General features: G+C 45.9%; 1 protein-coding gene across 1 annotated transcript in view; it reads left to right on the top strand.

The window, feature by feature from the left end:
- Positions 1 to 12315, top strand: part of LOC138265135 (uncharacterized) — a 158612-nt gene that overhangs the window by 131430 nt on the left and 14867 nt on the right. The window lies entirely within an intron of this gene.

The raw sequence follows: 12315 nt of genomic DNA, 5'->3' as shown, positions 1-12315 counted from the left end.
CACACGCATTTGCAAGGCAATGGGTGTCTCATTTACTCGAGTTAGAGTTATTAGATTTGTAAACTCGTAAAGACCCTCCCCCTGCAGAACTTTAGTACCTTTAAACAGGGGTGGGGGGTGGGGATAGGGATGGGGAAAAACTACAAAAAAACTACAAATAAATACTAAAAAAACAAGCACAATTGTGCTGTGTAAAACCTTGATTTCGCGAAGGAGCACTACGATAAACAATAGAATTAGACTGGTAGTAATGCAAAGCATTCGATTGCTGCTCAGCGAGAGTGTGCTCTGTAGGAAATAAAAAGAAAAAGTAGTCCAGAAACCATGTTGAAAACATGGAGCCTCGTATGTTTTCAGTAGTTGACCGGTGCGCTCGAGGAGGACTAAACACCAGAAAAAGCATGACATTTGCATACCTTTCACAAATAAAATCAAGCAAATTTTAAAAGGCAAGCCCACAACCCAACGAAAGTGATGGGCGTTACATGGGCATGGTCAAAAAGCCCAAAGAGAGATTACAACAGGCTAGAGCGCTTGCACACTCAACCCTTAAAAAGGCAGTGGCATAGCTGCCAAGGTTTCAGATTACTATGTGTGATATTTTCAAAATCTCTGTGTAATTATGAGTTACATTTTAACAACCATGAGTATCACTTTCTCGTGAGCAAAATCAAGCAATGAAAACAAAGGGAAACATAACAGAAATTACACCCATTTGAGCAACAAGAAACTAAGAAGATCTTAAAACTGCTGCAAAACACCAGAAATGGAAGGGCACTAACCTGTTACCTGATCGTACTGCAGGGTCAGGAGACTAGTGTTGTGCAGAGGGGCTCTGGCGGGAATCAGGACAGATTCCATCTTCTCTTGGCCACAGCGAAGTTCATTAAGCTGCAGCTAACTCAGGCCAGGGCCGGCCAGTAGCTCTCAGCTGGCTGCCCAGCACAGACCACAGCAAGAGTTTGCCACAGGCCGCCTGGCTACATACGGGTATGGAACTCAGCTGCCTCTGCAATGCGCCCTCCGCATAACTTCTTGCTGCCATACAAAACACAGCCAAATGATGCAAGTGCAGTAACAACTTCTTACTAACTAGTCAGGCCGTTGGACGCTCACTGACTGTGACATCAGTTTTAGTATGAGGGTGGGTGTGTCTCTGTTCACTTATATATATTGTAGCAGTAGTCGACTGCGAGCGCAGCTAGAGCTAGTAGCTCCTTAGCCTGCTTGGAACAGGCCGGGCAAAGCGCACTCAGATCCACTGCACTGCAGTTCAGTTGATCTGTGCATTATAGTGCTCCCCTTAATGGTTGAGGAGGCGCTATAATGTGTGATTTTCCATTTCAGTGCCCCTGATGCGGACCACCACACTGAAATGCCTTAGACTCACGCTTGATGCTTGACACTTGGCAGGGCAGCAATGGAAAGGAGGAGGAATGTGAATTGGTACAAGTACTAAGAGACAAAACAAATTATTTTGGAAAATATCTAATATTTTTGAGGGCTTTCAAAACAGAGAAGGAGAGAGTGTGTGCATTTTTATCAGTGTGTATGTAACAACTCCTGGTGAAATTCGACTGACATCTCACAATACCGACTGAAGGATTTTGTACCCAACTATATATCAGAAAATACATTTAATAGGTGGGTGACACCCCAAACATACCCCCCCAAAGCTGCGCTCCTGCGTGTAGGGCTTGCACCCAGGCAGCTATAACAGCAATAAATTCATTACTTACCGGTAATTCTCTTTACTCTGAATACCCTCTGTCTTGTACCAATACTTACGTCCCATCCTCCCTGGTACTTCCCGGACAACAACCTGACCCCCTTAGTTTTTGAGCTTGTGCATGTACAGAATGTTTTCTGGGCACCATAGCTTTTTATCCCTAAGTTGGTGAAAGGTATTTGGAGATAAGTAGGGGGGGCTGGTTTGCATAGAGCCTTTCTGATTGGTTATGGCTAAGGCACGCAAGCCTGGGTATAGGTGGAACACCTCATGTAAGTATTGGGACTGAAATGAGGTTGAGGAGGTAATTGCTGTCTGCCCCTGCGTGTTCTGTCTTATAGTTGGTTTAGTAACCCCCTAGTTGATCGCAGTCTGCCTTTATCGGGTCTTCAGTTCCCTTACTCCACAGATATCCGCAGCCAGGAGCTTGTTAAGTGGCCTGAATAGATGGCGTCTTCCCCTATCTTGCCATGATCGCCAATCTCCTGGTTTCCATTTCTGTCGACTTTAACTCCACTTGTTAACCTGGTTCACAACAATCGTATGTTAAATTATCATAGCAGGTCTCTTCAGGCCCTGCAGACTGTGTGTGTGGAGAATGTTTCTTAGAAAATAGTCTATCGGGGTGAGTCGAAGATCTGATATTGATCCGTCATCATGCATGACAGTAGCCACCTCTATGTCCTGGTGTGCATCTCATTTACATGCCTTTTCTCCTCCTGGCTTTCCTTCTTCACCTCACAGTGTAATGAAATATTTAATGAGTGCTGTTTACCAGGCTATATTCGAGTTTGGATAGACCTGGAACGAGATCATGACCTTTAAATGTTATAGATGTCGACTGAATTGAAGCAGAAGTAACCATTCTTTTTTAAATTCCAGAGAGGCATTGTGTATCAATAGCCATATTCTGACCATTCTTCTTGCAAAACGTCCTGAGGATCACTGTCCTTCTAAATGGGGACTCGGGGAGCTGGTAATCTTCTGAGGAGCAGTCATTTAATTTCACTTTTTTCCTAGAATCAGTATTCTTTTTTCTGGAACTGTATTCAGAGGGGCATTATTTTCACAGAACAGTATTGCAATGGCAATTACCTCCTCAATTCCTTGAGTTTTTTATTTGCTAGTATGCTTCAGACCTGTTAATTGGAAGGTATAACTTTCATAACCCAAAACTGAGCACAATATTTCTTGAGCTGTTGTTGTCCTGGCACAGTATTCTGAGAGGCATTCAATTAAAAGCAGTTCTGATACTATTATTCCCCTGCCAAAGTTTTCTGAGATGCCAGCATGGATAGAAAATGTAACTGTTTTATGGGATACTGGGAGTCTGGTATTCATGTTTTAAATTTTTTTTTTTAAAGAAGAGGTAATTCCTGTTGCATCTTCCACAGCCTGCAGCATGCAGAAGAATACACCACACACAGAGCTCATAGTAAACGTCTTTACTCATCAGCTTACAACATGTAACTAACTCTCAATATGTCAATAAACTTTGGAACCACACCCTGATGCCTCCCAGATCGATTACGGAATTTTCTTCATGAGTCCGCCCCTAGTCACAGGGGCCCAACACATACAGTTCTACTACAATGCATGTCCCCTTTGTTGAATTTAACTGGCACAAACAAAATATATAAACAAATAACAACATCACATTTCTTTGATCAGCCATCTAGGTACTCATACAGTTTGGACAGACCACATGGTATAATGGTAGTTGAGCTGTACCTTAGGTGGACACCAGGGGTACAGAGTCTACTGTTTGGCAGTTTCCTCTGAATCAGTAAGGACCCATGATCAATGAGACAGATGTCTGAAGTGGTATATATCCCCTGTGATCGATTTTGCTGGGACAAAGTGCCATTATCGTATGTCCCTTTCGTGTCACAACCTTTAAAGGTTCAACGTCAACTGGAGGATCTAGTCTTTCACTTTTGCTTGACGAGAACCAGAACACCTTTTTTCGAACACAACATCTTTAGTTTGATGATGTTGATCCATATACGTCTTCATCTAATGCTTCAGAGCAGCACCAGTAGCACAAATCATGTCATCATGTAAGGTTCACTCAGGGGGCCACTGTCGTAATTTGGTTCTCATGGCTCTCCAGAATATCAGAGTGGCTCGACTTTCACCTGTAGTGAAATGAGGCATTGACAGATAAGCACTGAGGGCTTGGCATAATGCCTGACGTAAGGTTACTCCATTGATGCATGTTAAGTCATCCGTTTCAGGGATCCATTAAATCGCTCCACAACACCTTTTGCTTGAGGCCATAAAGGTGTGCTTTTCTGATGCTTGATGTTAAGGCCAGATAGAACCTCCTTGGATACCTTGCTGTTAAACAGTCGACCATTGTCAGACCTGGTAATGTCTTGTATGCCCCACAGCGCAAAGATGTTAAATAGCCACTCAATGACTTTGCCGTGGGTTGTGGTTGACATGTCTTCTACCAAAGGGAACCGGGAATGTTTGTCAATGATTACCATAAGGTAATGGTCACTGTTAGAAATGGGGTTTTTGGTTGGCAGTCAGGTTATCCCCTGTCCAAGCAAAAGCCCTCACTCTAGTCAGGATAAGTCACACACAATCCAAGATTATCCTGTGCCCACCCTCTGGTAGCTTGGCACGAGCAGTCAGGCTTAACTTAGAAGTCAACGTGTAAAGTATTTGTGCAATAAATCATACAATACCACCATATAGCACCACAAAAATACACCACACAGTGTTTAGAAAAATATATAATATTTATCAGGATAATTGTAGGTCAAAAAGAATAAAGTTGCAATGGGAAATTGTAGAGATATCACTGAAAAATGATATAAAGTGTCTTAAGTCTTTAGAATATAAACAAAGTCTCTTTCAAGCACAAGTACCTGGTTTAGAGTGGAAAAATCTCCTCAGAGGGCCACAAAGGAAGAGGTGCGTGGAAAAAGGGTGTGTGCGTCGATTTCTCCCCAGCACACACGGACTCGCGTCATTATTTTCCACGCGGGGAAGTCGTGCGCCATTTTCCGGCGCGCGGACAGTCTCTTTCTGTGGATCACGGGGATTACCAGATGTCCCGGGTCTGTGCGTGGATTTTCCTGCTTGTTCTCCGGCTGCGCGTCGAAATTACGATCTCACGGCAGGCGTCGCGTCGATTTCTCCTCTAGACGTCGGTTTGCAGGGCTGCGCGTCGAAATTACGATCTCACGGCAGGCGTCGCGTCGATTTCTCCTCTAGAGGTCGGGCGGCGTTGTCCTTGCGAAGCCGTGCGTCGGATTTTCGGTCATCCCAAGAGCGTCGCGTCGATCAGCATTGGTGTGCGGCGTTTTTCTCGCCGCGGAACAAGCTGTGCGTCAAAATTTTCGCCACGCGGAGCGTCCAAGTGAAAAAGAGAAGTCTTTTTGGTCCTGAGACTTCAGGGAACAGGAGGCAAGCTCTATCCAAGCCCTTGGAGAGCACTTTCACAGCCAGACAAGAGTTCAGCAAGGCAGCAGTCCTTTGTAGAAAGCAGACAGGTGAGTCCTTTGAGCAGCCAGGCAGTTCTTCTTGGCAGGATGTAGTTTCTGGTTCAGGTTTCTTCTCCAGCAAGTGTCTCTTGAGGTAGGGCAGAGGCCCTGTTTTATACCCAAATGTGCCTTTGAAGTGGGGGAGACTTCAAAGAGTGGCTAAGAAGTGCACCAGGTCCCCTTTCAGTTCAATCCTGTCTGCCAGGGTCCCAGTAGGGGGTGTGGCAGTCCTTTGTGTGAGAGCAGGCCCTCCACCCTCCCAGCCCAGGAAGACCCATTCAAAATGCAGATGTATGCAAGTGAGGCTGAGTACCCTGTGTTTGGGGTGTGTCTGAGTGAATGCACAAGGAGCTGTCAACCAAGCCCAGCCAGACGTGGATTGTAAGGCACAGAAAGATTTAAGTGCAAAGAAATGCTCACTTTCTAAAAGTGGCATTTCTAGAATAGTAATATTAAATCCGACTTCACCAGTCAGCAGGATTTTGTATTACCATTCTGGCCATACTAAATAGGACCTTCCTGCTCCTTTCAGATCAGCAGCTGCCACTTCAACAGTGTATGAGGGCAGCCCCAATGTTAGCTTATGAAGGGAGCAGGCCTCACAGTAGTGTAAAAACGAATTTAGGAGCTTTACACTACCAGGACATATAACTACACAGGTACATGTCCTGCCTTTTACCTACACAGCACCCTGCTCTAGGGTTTACCTAGGGCACACATTAAGGGTGACTTATATGTAGAAAAAGGGGAGTTCTAGGCTTGGCAAGTACTTTTAAATGCCAAGTCGAGGTGGCAGTGAAACTGCACACACAGGCCTTGCAATGGCAAGCCTGAGACAAGGTTAAGGGGGCTACTTAAGTGGGTGGCACAACCAGTGCTGCAGGTCCACTAGTAGCATTTAATCTACAGGCCGTAGGCACATGTAGTGCACATTATTAGGGACTTATAAGTAGATTAAATAGTCCAATCAGGTATGATCCAGAGTTACCATGTTTAAAAAGGAAGAGAGCATATGCACTTTAGCACTGGTTAGCAGTGGTAAAGTGCGCAGAGTCTAAAAGCCAGCAAAACAGGGTCCAAAAAGTGGAGGGAGGCAGGCAAAAAGTTAGGGGTGACCACCCTAAGGCATGTCAGGTCTAACAGTCACTAATCAGAGACCCAAAGAAGTGAATAGCAATTATTTCCCATGCATGCACAGTGAGATTGGACATTGTCAGAGGGTGCTGGGTCATCTTGGGTGACAGGCAGTTGCATAGATGGCACTCTTTTAATTCCCTCTCCACTTTCTCGTCCAAGCAAGGGAACCACAAGCCATCCCTCAATGCCCTATTGGTGGCCACAATGCCACAATGGTCTTCATGGGTGAGTTCAATCGACTGCTGTCTTAAACTCACTGGAATGACAGTCCGGGATCCTCTTAGCACAATCCCTTCTTTGGTGACAGACTGTTCATCTTGGACATTGCAGTAGTTTTGAAATTCGACATTGTCAATTAAAGGTCAAACACTCCATCTCCAAGACTGGGCTGCAATAATGTCTTTAAGGGCACACACGTCCTTATCAGTATTTGTAGTGGCAATGATCTGCTCAATGGACAGAGCTGGAGGCATGGTGGGATTTACGATAAACTTTATGTACTCCTCTGCAGTTTTCGAAGTTGAACTATGCCTCTGTGGGGGTATTTGTGAGAAATAATCAGCAGGGCTTTGATTTTTCCCTGCCATGAGCACAATTGTATAGTTGTACTCTAGTAGTCTCAACCCCCACCTCTTGATGTGAGGGGGCATCATGGCTTTCAGATTGCACAAAATGGTGAGTAATGCCTGGTGGTTAGTGACAATCGTGAAATACTTTCTATACAGAAACACATGAAAATGTTCACAGGCCCATACCGCCAGACTCTCATTTTCTGGCTGGGAATAGGTGTGTTCTGTGTCAGACAGACTTCGACTGGCGTATGCCACAATGTGTCTCTGAGCATTCAATGTCCACTATGCTCAGCAAGGATTGCTCCCAACCCCACCAGGCTCGCATCAACAGTGATCTCAGTGTGCAATTTAGGATCAAAGTAATCCTTCTCAGTCGCATTTTCAATTGTATATTTTATATTGTTGAAACTGCTGTTGCATTCAGCAGACCATTGGAAGTGGACATTTTGCGTTTTTGCCCTGTGTACCCTAAGTGGCTAGGGTATGACCAGACGTGGGTCCCTTGCTCACTGTGCCATTGGACTCAAGCTAGCCTGGCTGATGAAGGGTAATACCCTTAAACCGGTCCCAGGATGCTTGCTTTCGGTCCATGGAGGACCTGGCCAGGTAGTTCGGGCTGGACTGTACCCCTGGGGAACAGGGTCAAGACTGATTTGCATATGGCTGGGTCCAAACTGGGGTGGCACGGTCAGCAAAAGAATTGATGGATTAAACCCAGATCTGTGACTGGGGGTGAGTGGTTGAAAAGTTTCAGCACTCTGTTCATCATTTTATTTTGTGTTTTTGACATCTTGTGGAAGACTGGTGGCTGAAAATATTTGACACACTTGTTTTAGAGCTTCATCATGCGCCCTCCGTGTTGCGCAAAAAATACCAGTAAATCATCATTGTAATTGAAGTCATGTGTCACAGGAGAATAATCCTACATATAACATCTTGGAATATTTCTGCAGCAGAGGAAAACTTTAAACTTAGGCCCTCATTATGAACTTGGCGGTCCAGACCGCCATGCCGGTGGAAAAGGCGGCCACAGGCATGGCGGTCTGAACGGCCATATTATTAACACAGGGAGGGCCGCCTGTGGTGGCCCTCCACCACCGCCAGGATACCGCCAACAGGCAGCCTGATGATGGCAGATTACATTATCTCAAGCAGCGCTGCCCTCCGGATAATGTACACTGTTTCCCCCAGACTTTCCCTGGTGAGTTCCCCCGCCAGGGAAAGGCTGGCGGAAGGGGTGCTCAAGGGACCCCCTGGGGGCCCCTGCACTGCCCATGCACTTCGCATGGCCCCCGTGCACAGCCCCATTGCACAGATCACTGCCCGATTTACAGGCAGTGATCTGCGCGACGGGTGCTGCTGCATTAGCCGCACAGCGGCATTGACGGTGGCTCCATGTGGAGCTGTCGGCAATGTCCTAGCCCTGCATTTTGCTGGGCCAGTGGGCAGAAACAATGTTTCTGCCCGCCGGCCCAGCAGAATGTTCTTTATGCGGCCGGTGGAGTCTCAGGTGGGCTGGCGGTCTATGAAAAGACAGCCAGCATGAACACGGCTGTGTGTACCTCCGTGTTCATAATGACTCCCCAAATCTTTGGTATCTAAATAAACTAATTTGAGTTGAAAAAGTCGTAATGTACCTGCAGTTCTTCTCCAGTTCAAGCTGATGGTAGCCCTTGTTCAGATCAAGACGGGAGAAAACCTTGGCTCCATTCAACTGCATGATCATATCTGCAATGTGCAACCCAGAATGTGTCTCTCCCTCTAATGCTTTGTTGGCTTGGTGCATTTCCACACAGAAGTGCACTGCACTCCACTGTCTTTTTTTGCTACTACCACGATGAGCAGCACTTAATAGTGTCATGTATCAGCAAAGTTTCCAGCTCCTTCTCGGCCGCTTCTTGTAGTTGAAATGCTGTCCTGCGGTGTCACTGTGCAACAGGCCTCACGTCTTCATTAATATGAAGTTGCACCTTCATCATTTTGAGCCTTCCTAGACAATGAAACAGTGATGGGAACTGACTCATAATTTAAAGTTGTGTATTTAAGTTGTCATTGATGGGTATCAGCCAACAACAGTTGTAAAGTTAGGTAGGTATGCATAGATCGCGTACCTTGAAGAACATGAATTGGGGCATGCACAGATGTTTTCTTGTGCTGCAAGGTTGCTATGAATGATCCTTCACCCCGCAACGGTTTGGAAGCAGCTCATGTGTACACCTTCATACTTTACATATTGAGCTGTGGTACATAACTGTGAAATTGTTCAACTGGCACAATGTTGATCGATGCACCGCTATCGATTACAAAGATTACCAGGTAACCGTGACTTTCTATTTAATTTTGGGACGATCTCCATATGAGATCTTTTTCTTTCTCAGCTCATTTGTTTCTGCCCTTCTTTCGGCTTCCTTGCAAGTAGCAAGGTCAACTTGTGCATGCTGTTCCCTTTGATCTATGATCATCGCACATTCACCTTCTTCCCTGTCGCTCGATAGTGATGTGAAGGAACTCTTGCAGGAAGAGCTTGATGGTGATCAACTTTGTCTAGTTGTGACTTGTTGCAGTTGAGGTCGTTTTTGGTCTTTGTGGGTGTGGCAAGACTGCTTCTAGAACATTCTGACGTCCATCTTCTCCCGCTGCCGTGACGCACTTGGGTTTTTCTTTGCCTTCCAAACGGTTATAAAGTGGATCTAATTTGCGCACCGTTTACCTGTTTGTCTAATGGCTAGACATTTATTCTCATGTGTAAATGGAAATCCACATAGGAAACATAGGGGGTCATTCCGACCCTGGCGGTCCATGACCGCCAGGGCCGGGGACCACGGAAGCACCACCAACAGGCTGGCGGTGCTTCCAGGGCCATTCTGACCGCGGCGGTAAAGCTGCGGTCAGAAAAGGGGAACCGGCGGTTTCCCGCCGGTTTTCCCCTGGCCCAGGGAATCCGCCGCCATGGGGATTCCGACCCCCTTCCCGCCAGCCTGATCCTGGCGGTTTCTACCGCCAGGAACAGGATGGCGGGAACGGGTGTCGTGGGGCCCCTGGGGGCCCCACAAAGATTTTCATTGTCTGCTTAGCAGACAGTGAAAATCGCGATGGGTGCCACTGCACCCGTCGCACCCCTGCAACTCCGCCCGGCTCCATTCGGAGCCGGCTTCCTAGTTGCAGGGTCTTTCCCGCTGGGCCGGCGGGCGGCCTTTTGGCGGTGACCCTCATAGTCTTTCATTATTGCTGTTCCCGCTTCCATGTTGGCTGCTTGCCAATCGGCTTGTTCCTCAGCTCTTGCAGCCATTAATACCTTTCCAGACTGAGGGTCTCTCACATCATGCGTCTGACAAACAATCATCAGTAATTCTGAGGGTTGTGGCTTCTTCATCATTCAATTCACAAAATTTGCAATGTTTGATGAGCACATCAAGGGCCATATGTACGAACACTTTTTCCCATTGACACAGAATGGGTAAAAACCTTTGCTACATCTGTCACCAAGTCTTCCAACAAACCCATCCATCATTTCACCAACTTGTTGTCTCACTTGATTGAAAATGTACCTTTCCTAGTCAGCATTTGGCATCGGGTTGAACTTGGATCGTAACGCTTCTTTGGTTTGACGGTAAGACATTTTCTTAGTCTGTAAAAGTTTCTTTATCACTTGTTTCGCTCCTTCACCAGTGAGATTGTGTTAAGTATTTAATGATTTTCCCATTGCTTACTTCTTCCAGAGCACCTATGAAATCATTGAAAGTCTCGATCCACATGGTCCATCTGGTGCCAATATTCTGTTTTTTGGCAATATCGAATGGCGGCAGAGGTTTCAGGAAAGCACCCTCTGTTTACTTTGTCTTTCTTTCTTCTGGCATCAAGAGCATGTGTTGTTTAGCCAGCATATGTTGTGCACCTGAATCTGTGCTTTCTGGAAGCACCAGCTCTGTACTTGAGCTTGGGTCGCCGGACCGGCTCAGTGACTGGGCTGCACCTTATTTCTTTGTGCTGTTTCGGCAGTTTTCTCTTTCAGGCCCACCTCATGACTTTGATAACTGTTGCATGTGTGCTCGAGCTGCCTCTCTCGAAGTGAGATTTAGAATGTAGTGGATGCTACTTTCTATTTTACACATATAGGCCTCTCCAACTGGTCTCACCAGCCATGTCTAAAGCTTGACCTTTGTCTTACTGGTAAGTATATATTTATTTCTCATACCTGGTTTTCGCTGACTTCTAGCGTTATACCTGGTTGGCCCTGCCTGTGTTGTACCTGGTTGTGACTGCCTTTAACGTTTTCTATGTATAACTGATGGCTCAGTGTTGTGGCGCAGCAGCTTCTTTTTCTTAGTCTTGCCGACAAGTCTTGGTGGGCTTTTCCAAAGGTTCTCCCTTGACAGGCCTTCAGTTTCTCCATGAGGCCTTGTACGGGCTGGAGTGGTGCTTGCACTCCACATACGCCAAATTCAGGCTTCTTAGTTTCGTCCTGGGCGCACGTGGCATGCACGAGCAGTTTGCTATTTTTTGCAAACTCTCAGGGAGAGCACTTATGTTTCTTCAGGACACGTATCCGTACTCATAGCCAGTTGTCACGTCCTAACCAGCTCATTAGCATACACAATAACCTACCTCACATGGAGCTCGCTGGGAACGTCTTTACTCATGAGGGTACAACAAATAACTAACTCTCAATATCTCAATAACCACTTGGACCGCACACTGACGCCTCCCAGGTTGATTATGTAATAACCTTCATGAGCCTGCCCCTAGTCAAGGGTTCCCAACATGTACAGTTTTAAGACAATATAGTTCCCAAACAGAAAAACTATTTTCTCACAGTTTTTCAGAACAGATGCAGGCCTGTGATTTATCCTTCCACCAGGAGAATCAACACTGACTAAACCTTTGTTTAAATTTTAAACTTTGGGCTGAATGAGACATACAGGTATGCAGAGGACAAATCCATGTTTCTAAAGAGCATATACAATCGGTAAGTGGGTGGATACATGTCTCATCATCAGACATGCAGGCCACGTAAATGTTTCCAAAGAGGTACTTATATGTCCGTTAGGGTGGACATGCACATCTCCTAAAATGCACATACACTTCCATGACTGGCACACACATGACTCTGATGTTGACTTCTATGTCTCGGATAGCTACATAAACAGTTGCTAAAAGTCTCTTATAGGACAAGACACTTACATTTCTTTGGTGGGCATATAAATGTTTCTAAATGACACAGAGATGTTGTCAGACATAGCCATTGTTCTAAAGGAGAAATATTTTACTTTGAGCCTGTCAAAGTATACTCCTTCTGTCAGCATTTAGATGACTTTAATGCCCTATGCCACCACCCCTTTACATTGTCTTGTCTCTAATAGCTGTATGCAAGTTATTCTGT

The sequence above is a fragment of the Pleurodeles waltl genome, chromosome 11 (assembly GCF_031143425.1).
Source record: "Pleurodeles waltl isolate 20211129_DDA chromosome 11, aPleWal1.hap1.20221129, whole genome shotgun sequence".
NCBI classification, from domain to species: domain Eukaryota; kingdom Metazoa; phylum Chordata; class Amphibia; order Caudata; family Salamandridae; genus Pleurodeles; species Pleurodeles waltl.
This window is presented reverse-complemented; position numbering and strand designations above follow the sequence as displayed.